This window comes from Calidris pugnax, unplaced genomic scaffold, assembly GCF_001431845.1.
Source record: "Calidris pugnax isolate Ruff unplaced genomic scaffold, ASM143184v1 scaffold103, whole genome shotgun sequence".
Classification (NCBI taxonomy): Eukaryota; Metazoa; Chordata; class Aves; order Charadriiformes; family Scolopacidae; genus Calidris; species Calidris pugnax.
The window spans coordinates 12,051,148-12,062,072 of NW_015090990.1; positions in this window are offsets into that span (position 1 = coordinate 12,051,148).

Sequence of the window (10,925 nt, forward strand, 5' to 3'; positions counted from 1 at the left end):
ACGCTTGCCTACAAAAAAAAAAAAAAAAAAAAAAAAAAAAAAAAAAAAAAAAAATGTGAGGTGGGTTTAAAATCAAACAATTCAGGAGTACTAATGAAATCTCTCTATACCTGCTTTGTTCTCAACAGCAGCTCTCAATATCTTATCACATGGAGTCATGACTCCTAAATCAATAACTCTAAAAAAAAAAAAAAAAAAAAAAAAAAAAAAAAAAATTAGAAACGTTGTGGAGTTCACTCAGTTCTCATTGGGCCATGGTAGGCTTGTGCTTGAAGTAGTATGAGTGGTTCAGTCAGTTATTACATTTGTTCAAGTTTTCAGCTAAATTTAATGGTGTTTCATTTTAGATCTAGTTAGAGGCAGATCTGAAGAAGGGAAGTTATGCAGCAGAACAAGTGCTGGGAGTCCACACTGCATGTCTACTTGGCAGATGGGCAGTGAGTATCCTTTGATGCCCTGAGTGCTGGTAAGGATGTCTGGAAGTTTGTTCTTTATTTCTATGTGTAGTTTTTCTTCCTGAAAGGTTTATTTTGAAATAGCCTTGCTTATCTAGAGTGTATTCAGTGGGCACATCTATGTGAAACACTTGCTAGCTGTTGGCATGCCACATGATGCATCCTTGTAAAGCCTGTCAAAAAAGTTGCAAGGAGAGGAGTCTGAAGCATCTGCTTGGTTGGAGAGCATTGAATAACAGTCCTTCATGGTTTGAAAGTACAGAGTCTGCGCAGTCCTCACTGCCTCACATGGGTGCAACTCCAGCCGCAAAGATTCATCTTTTGACGTGGATATGGGAATGCTTATTTTGTATTTAAGAAATAGGCACAGAATCCTATATAGCATATTGAGAGCCAAACGTGCCTTCTGGAACGCAGGCAGAGCGTGCTGGTGAAACACACCTCTTGGGACTGAGTCTTACTTAACCGTGCAGTGAGTTTAAAGGATGTGGGATCAGTTCTCTCCTGGCTGGTTGTGAGCATCACCCGTGGAATCAATGCCACCACATGCATCTTGCAGAGCAAGAGTTGGTCTGTTTGTATGCGATTTGAAAACACTTGCAAAAAACACTAGCAGCATACGAGAGCTCTCAGTTATCCTCTGAAGACTAGGCTGTCTGCCAAGAGAACAGCACATTAGACAGACACGTCAATAATTCTCATCATCTATCCATCAAAAAAAGAGATTCCATTTACCTTAAAATGCATCATATGTGGATTTTACCATGCTGAAAAGGGCAATGCTTGTAGGTCTCTGAACTATCATAATGTAACAGGATTGGTTCCCCTTAATACTGCTCAGACACAGCTACTGCCTCAAGGAATTCATATTAATTCAGCAAATTCCATCCCTTCCTTGACAGGAGTGGGCTATTTAACCATAAATTGGCTAAACTCTATGCCTATAACTGATGAAATGAGGTGTGCCTGTACATAATGTTTAACCAGAAAATTTAACTAAAGAAATAAAAGTTGAACATCAGCCAATAAAAGAGAAGTGGCAGTGATGGTCTCGGCAGCAAAGCTATTCCCACACTGGGTGCAGGACAAGCATTTCAGAATGTAAAATTAAGTGAGTCAAATTCCAGGCTGGTCATTGCAATATACCTTGTAAAATGTTAAATTTAAACCGAATACTGTTGAACATGCTATCTGAATGTCATTTTCTCTTTTGCTGCTAAGTATTTCAAAGGTCTTACAGAGCTGTCTCAACTGAGAAACAGGCCAGCTACATTCTGTGTCACATTATGCCTCTTACTGGGTCATTTTGACTAACACTGCGGTTTCAGCTGGCTCTGCCTGTGTTTCTCTCTCTGAAGAAAGGCAAACAATTCTTGTCTACATCTGAAAAACATTTTGATCAATACAGACAAAAAGCATTGGTGTGCTGTTATTTGTCTAGGATTGGACTTAAAAAGTTGAAAAAGAAAAAATAAATCCCCCCCCACTATGAAACTTCTAAGCATTTTTACATCTAAATACTGACTTTGATCATCTGGAAATTGGCAACAAGTAAGGAGGATAAATAACTGAAGAGTGAAGGTATGTCTGGACATACATTGCTGTAAAGAAAGACTAATTAAAGAGTTTCTAGATAGTCCATCTGACTCTTAACTCAGTTATTGAGCTTGAAGCAGATGCAGATATTGCCAGATCAAACCCTAGTCTTGGCAAAAGAAAAAAAGGCTGATCTAGAATTCTGAATAGCCTGGTTTACATCTGGTCTGACCAATTTTGTTGTCAGTGATTATTTGCCAGAGTACTGATATTTTAATGGGGGGACGTCACTCAGCTGTGAGTGCACAGATCAGTTTGGGCCTGAGCCGTACTGACCTGTGGATGAGACACACCTGTAACAGCTCCAAACCCGCCAGGAGCTGGGGACCTCAAACCATCAGAGGTACTGTGTGTAAAAAAGGAAAATATTTTTGAGAAAAATAACTTGAAAATTCCCAATAGTTTGGTATAAGTGCAAGTGATTAAGATATTATACAATATTTAAGATAAGATATTAAGATATGAAATATCCTTATGGGAATAGAGATTACGGAAAAGAGAAGATGATAAAGGGGGTGAGGGGCTTGAGAACTTGGACAAATAAGGATGGGCAGGAAAGAATAATTAGATGTGTCAGTACCAGGGGTTTGCATCTCCCAGTCTGGTCCTGCTTTGCAAAACGTGGAGCCTGTGAGGATCACACCTCTCTGGACGGGGAGCAGAGAGCAGATGTTCCTACCCCAAGTAACTATTCCTCTTCCTTCAGCCACCACCCACTTTCCCAAGTTACATGCAAGATAGCTTATCCTGCCCCTGTTACTTATCTTTAAAGAACCTGCAGCCTTGACAGGTAACTCACCTGTAAGGCAGGAGGACCCACAGGCACTGTATCAATGTCCACATCCAATACAGGCCTTCGCCTGCCCTGCAGCTCCTCCTCCTCCCACTAGGCTCTCTCCTTCCCGAGATTTTGAAGGCTGTCCTTAAATACTCCTCCAGCAGGCCAATGGCTCTACCTCCCTCCCTCTGCAGTTCCCAGTGAAGCTGGGCAATTGGCATTTGTTCCTTGGGCTAATTATCTATTCAGACCTCCTGACCAAGTCTCAAAAAACCCCTAAATCCCTGCACAATACTTGGGTAACAAAGGCTGCTTGAGGAACAAAAACAAAAGGCAAGAGACGGAGCAAGTCATAGCTACAGAAGCAAGACTTTCTGAAAGCTTGTCCCATCACACCCACTGCAAGGTGCTGGTTTTTAATGTCCTGTGGGAAACAATGCAGTTACTAGAGCCAGCAGCACAGCAAGTGTTTTCTCTCTGGAATATTTGCAGTCCTTAAATATTGCTAAAGACATATTTTTCCTTCAAAGGTCCGAAGCAAACCTTTTCGAAAACTGGTATGGGGGGCTCAGTGAGGAAATGAGTGATGTGAAAGAGCCAAATATTAGGTTCCAAGTGCTGTAGTATAATTTAAATTTCACACTCTGTAGAAGATAAAGTAAAATTCAGTAACCTGTTTTGAAACAGTAAGTAAAAAAGATATCCTGATTTTATTAGTGCAGTTCAAGGTTTGTTTGAAGCTGGCATGCAGCAGAGAATCATTTCCTACTGTCACATTCTCTTTGGATGGTTCAAATGTTTACTATAAGCAAAATGAAATAGGATTTCAAAATAAGCTGTTTCTTCCTTGCCTTTACCCTGGCAAGGTCGAACACAGACACAGGTCGATTATTTTCTATTTAATCCATGACCTAAACATGCTGTCCTCTACAGCTTGTGAGACTGATAGTGGTACTAGAGCAGGCAACAGTTGTCTGTCAAGACAAGAGCTTGAGTGATCAAGACGAGAGAAAGGCTAAAAAGGCAAAGAGGTATTTTCTCCTTTCTTGCCCTTAGCAAAGGATGAAACCAAACGTTGTTCTGGGCTAAATGACATGCAAAGGTAACAGAAAATGTTATCTACAAAAATCACCAACATAATGTTTCTCTTGGTTTCAGAGGAGACAGGACAACTAAAAGCAACTGCTATCACCTAGCAATGTCTGTCTTGCAGAAAAGACATAACTGGGGCCAGGCGTATGGCATTTGCCTGTACTGCCCCATGGGAAACCCCTGCTTGGGCACCCTGAAGGCTTTTTACAGCATCCACTGCACAATGCAGATCTCTGAGTGAAGGACAGCGATTCCTTCTGGAGAGAGACACATCATGTTCTTGCATTAAAGTGAATATTCCATTTATTGCAGATGGATCGTAACAGAGTCCTGATGCCATCTCTAACCTGGGCATACTGCCATGCCGCAAGTTCATTCCAGCAATGTACTCAGATGGCTTTGCTCCTCTTAGTCCTCAAGTCTCTTTGGAGACAGTCCAGGCAGGCTTTCCCTACTTTGTGACAGCTCTTGGCTAGCTTCTTCTGGACTCAGCAGTTCATTTCCAGATTTCCCACGCTCCTGACATTGCTCCTCTTTGACTCAGGTCTGCCCGAACCATGCAAAAAAGTAGAGGAATCCAGGCCTTCTTCAAGCCTGGAGTCTGATCTCCAGATGGTGAACATCCACACCTTGCTTCATTTTTTCCCAGCCCATCAGATGCCCTCTCAGTAGGAAGACTGAGGTGTTATTACACTCCCCTCCTTTGCCTCCCACTGGCAATGGTGGAGGGAGGGCCTCTGCTGAGCATCACATGCAGCTCCTCAAAAGCAGATTTAGAGCAGAATTCCACCCCACAACAGAAGTTATCAGGGGAAGCCCAGATAGCATCTCCTAGATATATAGCACTCTCCCTCCTGAGAAGCAGTTCTTCACACCCTCTCTGACTGAAGACAGGGGCATATGTTGTGTTACACAGATGGACCAGAAGTTGTGCAAATCCAGATGATTATTTCTGATGCTTTTAGATGCTGGATAACAGTTAAATATTTTCCTGCTCTTGGTAATGATCCAGGTTTGTGAATTACTCAGAAAATATTCAATTAGCAAAAAATTAATTGTATTTTTAATTGCCCACTCTTCTGTAATGATATATAGTAAAAGCATAGCTTGGATGAACATAAATGCAGAAGATTATGCATGCAGAGTTGGAAGACTTCCCTGAAAAGCTTTTTTTCAAATCCTGACTGAAGCTAGCAAAATAAAATGAAAGATAATTATGGGAACTGGGGAGAAAACAACTGCACTTTTTAAAGTCATGTATGGGGCTTGATTCAAACTCAGGTCTAACACAGAACGTGCACCAGCTATAATCATCCAACCACAACCAGTCCCTCAGCACCAGATTCAGCACGTTCAACTCAAACCATCCTTTTCTTCAGCATTTCCTGTCAGGCAGACTCTTCTGAAGTCTCCAAGCAGCTGACAGAAAATGCTTGACTTGATGATAAAGGATGGACACAGGTCATCTGAACACAAAGCCTGGTATCTTCGGGACACTTTGGCATCAGACATAGATTAGCTTGCTGTGGTTAAGGGCAAGGGAATGAAGAGATGCAGGACAGAAACTAAAGCACTTGGTTGAGACAGTGACCAACTGAAGTGCTGACCTGCCCTTCTGCACCACAGACATGCCAGCTTTGGGCCTTTTGCTGATGCACTTTTGGCTAGGTGTTTCCAACAGTTTTGGGAATATTTCACCTTCTCAGTGTGCCAGAAACTCAATTTCTTGGCCTCTCAGGCAGAGAGTACCTTCTGTAGTGTTTTATGGACACTTGAAGTGGAGGTAGTTGAAAAGACAGATACATGTTCCTGGAGATCTATAGAGAAGCTTATGCTGCTTTCAGGAAGGAGTCCATTAAATATTGGTCACTTCTAGATTTTTCACAAAACAGTGTGTGCTTTTAAAATAATAGCAACTGTCTGTAGCCTGCCTATGATCGGAGTCAACCTGAAGATAGACCGAGCAGAGAGCATGCAGCAATCCATGCCACAGGCAGAGGTTTAAGGCCCAGCTCCACAATGCACGTCTTGCCAGTATTGAACCTTGCATTTTGCTGGGGCACCATTATTTTTGTTCATCAAACCCTTACCAGTAGATGCCTTAACCATTGATAGATGCATCTAGTAAATACACACTCAATACATTCAATGATACAGCAGTGTGACACAACGTGCCTATCACGGGAAGTTCCATACGAGGTTTAAACAAGGGTTAGATTTGCCACTGAGCGCGGATTTGAAGCTGCCAGACTGGTTCAGTATAATGAAGGTAGCTGCCTGCTCCATTTCAGAAATCAATGACACATTGTCATCCAGTGCAAGATAAACTGAGAACTCTGAACTAAGGTCTTGACAGGTAAAATGCCTTTGATTTCGCCTTTAATTCAGCAAGCTCACAACATTACTAGATTCTCTGTATTAATAATAAATACATACTGAAGCTCATGTCAGTGGCAGAGTTTCAATTCTAACCTGATAACAACATACCTCTGTGAGCAGCACATCTGGGAAATGCAAGCCACTATTCACAGTGTAGCCAAATGCAGAGTCAGGAAATGTGACAGCTGTTTAACAACACGTGGAAATAAAATGATGATAATAAAATTTGTAATTAGGTTTATAAACGCCTTTCTTATTTTCATCACTATTTGTTCAGTCAAAGAAATCCAGTTCAATTATTTTCTTCAATTTTTCCCCCTAAAAGACCTGAAAAAATAGGGTCCAGAAGAACTGATTTGGACCTCAGAGCTCTTTAGAGCATATATTTAAATGATATATGCTGGGTATGTATATAATTGCCCCAAATGCCAAGCAGATCCCATTCTGTATGCCCGTATTGCTGTCCTGCAGAGGCCAAATACACATGCCCTTCTCTCCAGTGCAGGCTCAGGACTGTGACCCTGGGGCCTGGGTTTTGGATCTGCTGGAGGAGTGATGTGGCACCTGCCCAGGCACACAGGCAGGGCTGGTGTGTAGGTTTGCACAGTGATGAGCACAACACAGCCTGAGACCTCAGCTGGAAGTGTTAGGAATTACCATGAGAAAAACAACAGTAAGCATGATGTGATGTCAATGTCATCTCACAACCTGAATGCCAGTCTGAGGGTTAACATTGTCCTCCTCCAGGAGGGGGAAAAAAGCTTGCCTTTCAGTTTGTTTGATGAAAGGCAGCTTAATTTCTGTGTTTTAAAATGAAATAAAGTTATCTTTAATTAACAGCCTAAACTGAGCATTCATAAATACTGTGGTATTTTTCAGACCAGATCCATTTATTTCATCAAATCTTCAGAAAGTGGAAAATTTACTTGTAGGTTTTAACTGGTATAAGCAGGTACACAACACCAGCGGCAGCCATGAAATAAATAAGCCATAAGCAAGATTAAGATGTTCCATATTATGCAATTACTGTGATTTGGTTTGCTCTTTATATCCCCTGAGGGTGAACTGATTTGGATCAAATAGATTTGAACCTATATACAACAGCCCAAGTTGACCCTTTTTTGTTAATGTAAATTTGACCTGCAGGACCTCTGAACTGATTTTCTCAGAGGAAAGGTTAAGAACTGTATTGAAGGCTGTTGAAAGCATACACTGACTTTTACATAAAAATAATGCATTTGAATCTGTATTTAACAAATCACTAGGCACTAGTTGCATTGAATTCAGTCTCTTGGACACAGTAACATTAATTTAAACCTCATCTCTTATCTCAGTTACAGAGCAATTCTGTATTTACTGCACTGTACTTAGTCTGAGAGATCATTAACTGCATTAGTAGCAACAATCTGGAGATTTTTCTAATTTACAGTTTCTCCATTGATCATTATTTTCTCAATGCCATGAATGATTATGAATCTGAGTGGTGCCAAACCACTGCAGCCTTCACTGGCTTCAGCAAGAGTTGCAGCTGGTCTGCAAATTACGGCCTTTTAGTGTTATGTTTGTGTCAGAGTGGGAAAGCCGTGAGGTGAGGGCTGATCATGTGGTATTACGCTTATTTTGAATTCAGCAGAATATTTTCTTGTAAATCTCAGCAAATAATTTGATCTCCCTTCCATATCTTAACAAACTCTCTCTGAACCTACCCGTCTTCTAAACAGGGACTGTAAATTACTCTAGTTATAGGCAATAGTCCAAGTATGTTGCTACACAAGATTCTCTAAACGTTGTAATACTAAATAGATCTATAAAACCGAGATCAAGAGACCAAGTTATGATAGTAGACATGATATTGACATTCCTGGGTATAGCTGGTTTACTAGGTAAACCTAAGTCTAGATTTTATGTTAGTATTTTTATCTCTATTCAGTTTTTCAAGTATTCAGTGGCGCCTAGCCTTTCTCTCAACACCTTCAGTCATATAAATTGAGGTATTGATTTCTTCAAATAACCTAATGGTCTTGTTGAATTACTGGCAGACTATGCTGCAGTTGTCTTGTTGTGGTTATCAGCAGCCATTTAATCAAACCTTTAAGACATTTAGCAGAACATATGGATGGTTACCAATCTTCTTTGAAAGACCTGAAACCCACCACCATTACCAGCACCAAATGAGCAGTACAATGTATAGGTGTTTCATAGTAAAAACAGATTTGGTGGTGGAAGCTTGGTGGCAACAACTCAATACGAATCTGTTTTTAAAAAAAGATTATTTAGAACTCGATATATAGCAATAGCCAAACAGGAAACTGACATAAAAATCAGACATCGCTAGTCCTTAAATAACAATTGGAGATAATATAGAGTCTAACCTAGGTCAATAATACCTTGCAAGGAATAAATGTCTGTGACTGAAGCACAAATATCAAGGGTGTTACCTCTCTTTCTCCATTAGAACATGAAGAACACCACTGCGAACTCAGCAAGAAATTTTGGGTTATCTCACATACTATAGCTAGACCCATAGAAAGGAAACGGCTAATGTCATGTCATTGATGTTCTCATCCATATCCCTAAGATAAAGATACAAGCTGTTCAGTTACCACTACTAAAGACTAAACCAATAATCACAACAGTATTTTGTCTTCCTCCCAACAGGAATGTGAAAGGTTTGTTACAAGTGACCCGACACCATGAATTTCTGGATACATTTTCATTGCAATATTAGCTTGGGAGCAGCCGAAGAGCATACAGGCACTCCTGAGTCATAGTACCAAATCCATGAAGCACCGATATGGGTACAGTTATTTGATTATCACTCTGGTACATCTTTACAGCAGGAGTGCTGATATTCAGGTGAAACCCATTCCTGTGTATATGTGTTCTAATGCTCAAGTATGCTAACAAAGACATGGATCTTTAAAAAAAAAAAAAAAAAAAAAGGGTTGGTTTTAATTTTTTTTTTTTCTCCTTCCCAGCACTGAGATGTAGGAGGTAGGGACTCATCATCTCCATGAAGACCTGTGTGGGATGAATTGCTCATTTCAGTGAGAGCAACATCCGCCCGAACCCAATCATCTGCTGGCTTTTGAATGAAGAAATGCCCCAATAGGGCTGAGTTTGTCAGAGTTAGTGACTCCCAATGGGTCACACTTAATTTTGTGACCCAGATCCCACATTAGCAATCATGGTGGAGATAGCAAGCCATTTATTGAAATGCATAATTCATTGTTGGAAGTTGCGTGGGTGCAATCTTGAAAATAGTCTTATAAGTGCCTGCTTAGAGCAAATAACCAGGATTAACTCAGACTACCTTTTTCTTTTTTAAAAAAAAAAAAAAAAAAAAGGATTGTATTTAATTTGTCTTATTTTTTCCTAACCAGTTCAGCTCTAGTTTTGGTATCTTAAATAAGTGGCACTTAAAAAAGAGATTCACTACACAATAAGCTCAACTTTTTTTTTCCCCCAAGACTCAACCATCTTATATTTCGTAATAGACATCGTGAAAGTCTTGCATTAATGTATTATGAAGTACTGTATTTAAACTAAATTATACTGAGTACATGAAAAACATCTAACACTTCAGAGTATTTCTGTCAGCTCTAAGACCGGTATTATTGACAACAATAATTTTACTGACCACACAAGCCAAATAATGCCTAAGACAGTTATTGTCTCTAAATACAACTTCTACAGAGGTGTTTGAATGCCTTTCTAAAGATGCTAAGTACTTGGAAACTCAGAGAAGGAGTTTCTTGAAATCATGGTGGGAAACCTGATACAGTATTCTGATTAAATGACATATGAAAATAACAACTGTAAAACTGCAAGTTGATAGTTCCTAAATTCAGAAGTGAACGACTGCATTTACTTAAAATATCCATTCAAGGCAAGTATGTGCAAAATACAAAAAGGTGTCCAGTTTTATGAAACAAATAGCTAATATTTTTTCCACTTTTCACTAGCAGAGAAGACAGATGACATTTTAATGCTGTAATCAAGTCTCTGATTGCCATTGGTGACAACATGCCTTGAGATCTGAATGGATATGATGGATAGGAGCACTTGTATTGAATTTATGCATTGTTTCTGCGTGAAGTAGCACGTGTTTGGTGGTGGTTTTTTTGGTTTGGGGTTTTTGTTTTGTTTTATTTCTGCTGATAATAGTACTTTCAATTTCAATTTCACCTTTTTCATACAGCAGCAACAGGTGTGATGGAAGCCTGTGAAGACTGGAGGACTGTGCTCAAAGTTTAGCATAACTACCATTTTCATGTTGGATCTTAAAAGTTAGTTTCACTAGCTAGCAGGAAATATCTAAGAATTTGGAACTAATCACTGCGCTAAGAATCACAACTAAAGACTGAATCACTCCAGCGTATTTCTTACATATTTAATGCTTCCTCTCTCTCACTATAAGCAGAGAAGTTTCCAGGATTGTGTCCTCAGATTTGTGATTTCAAAGGCTTTTATGGAGTACTGCATTGGCCTATGGTCATATTTCCTCTTACGCATTTTCCCTATGGAGGAGGGTGGGGGTATAGAGTTACAGCACCCTAGACCACTTTTCATCCTTACTGGAATGTTTACTCTTAGCATATTTGGAAGGAAGGTCTTCAATATAT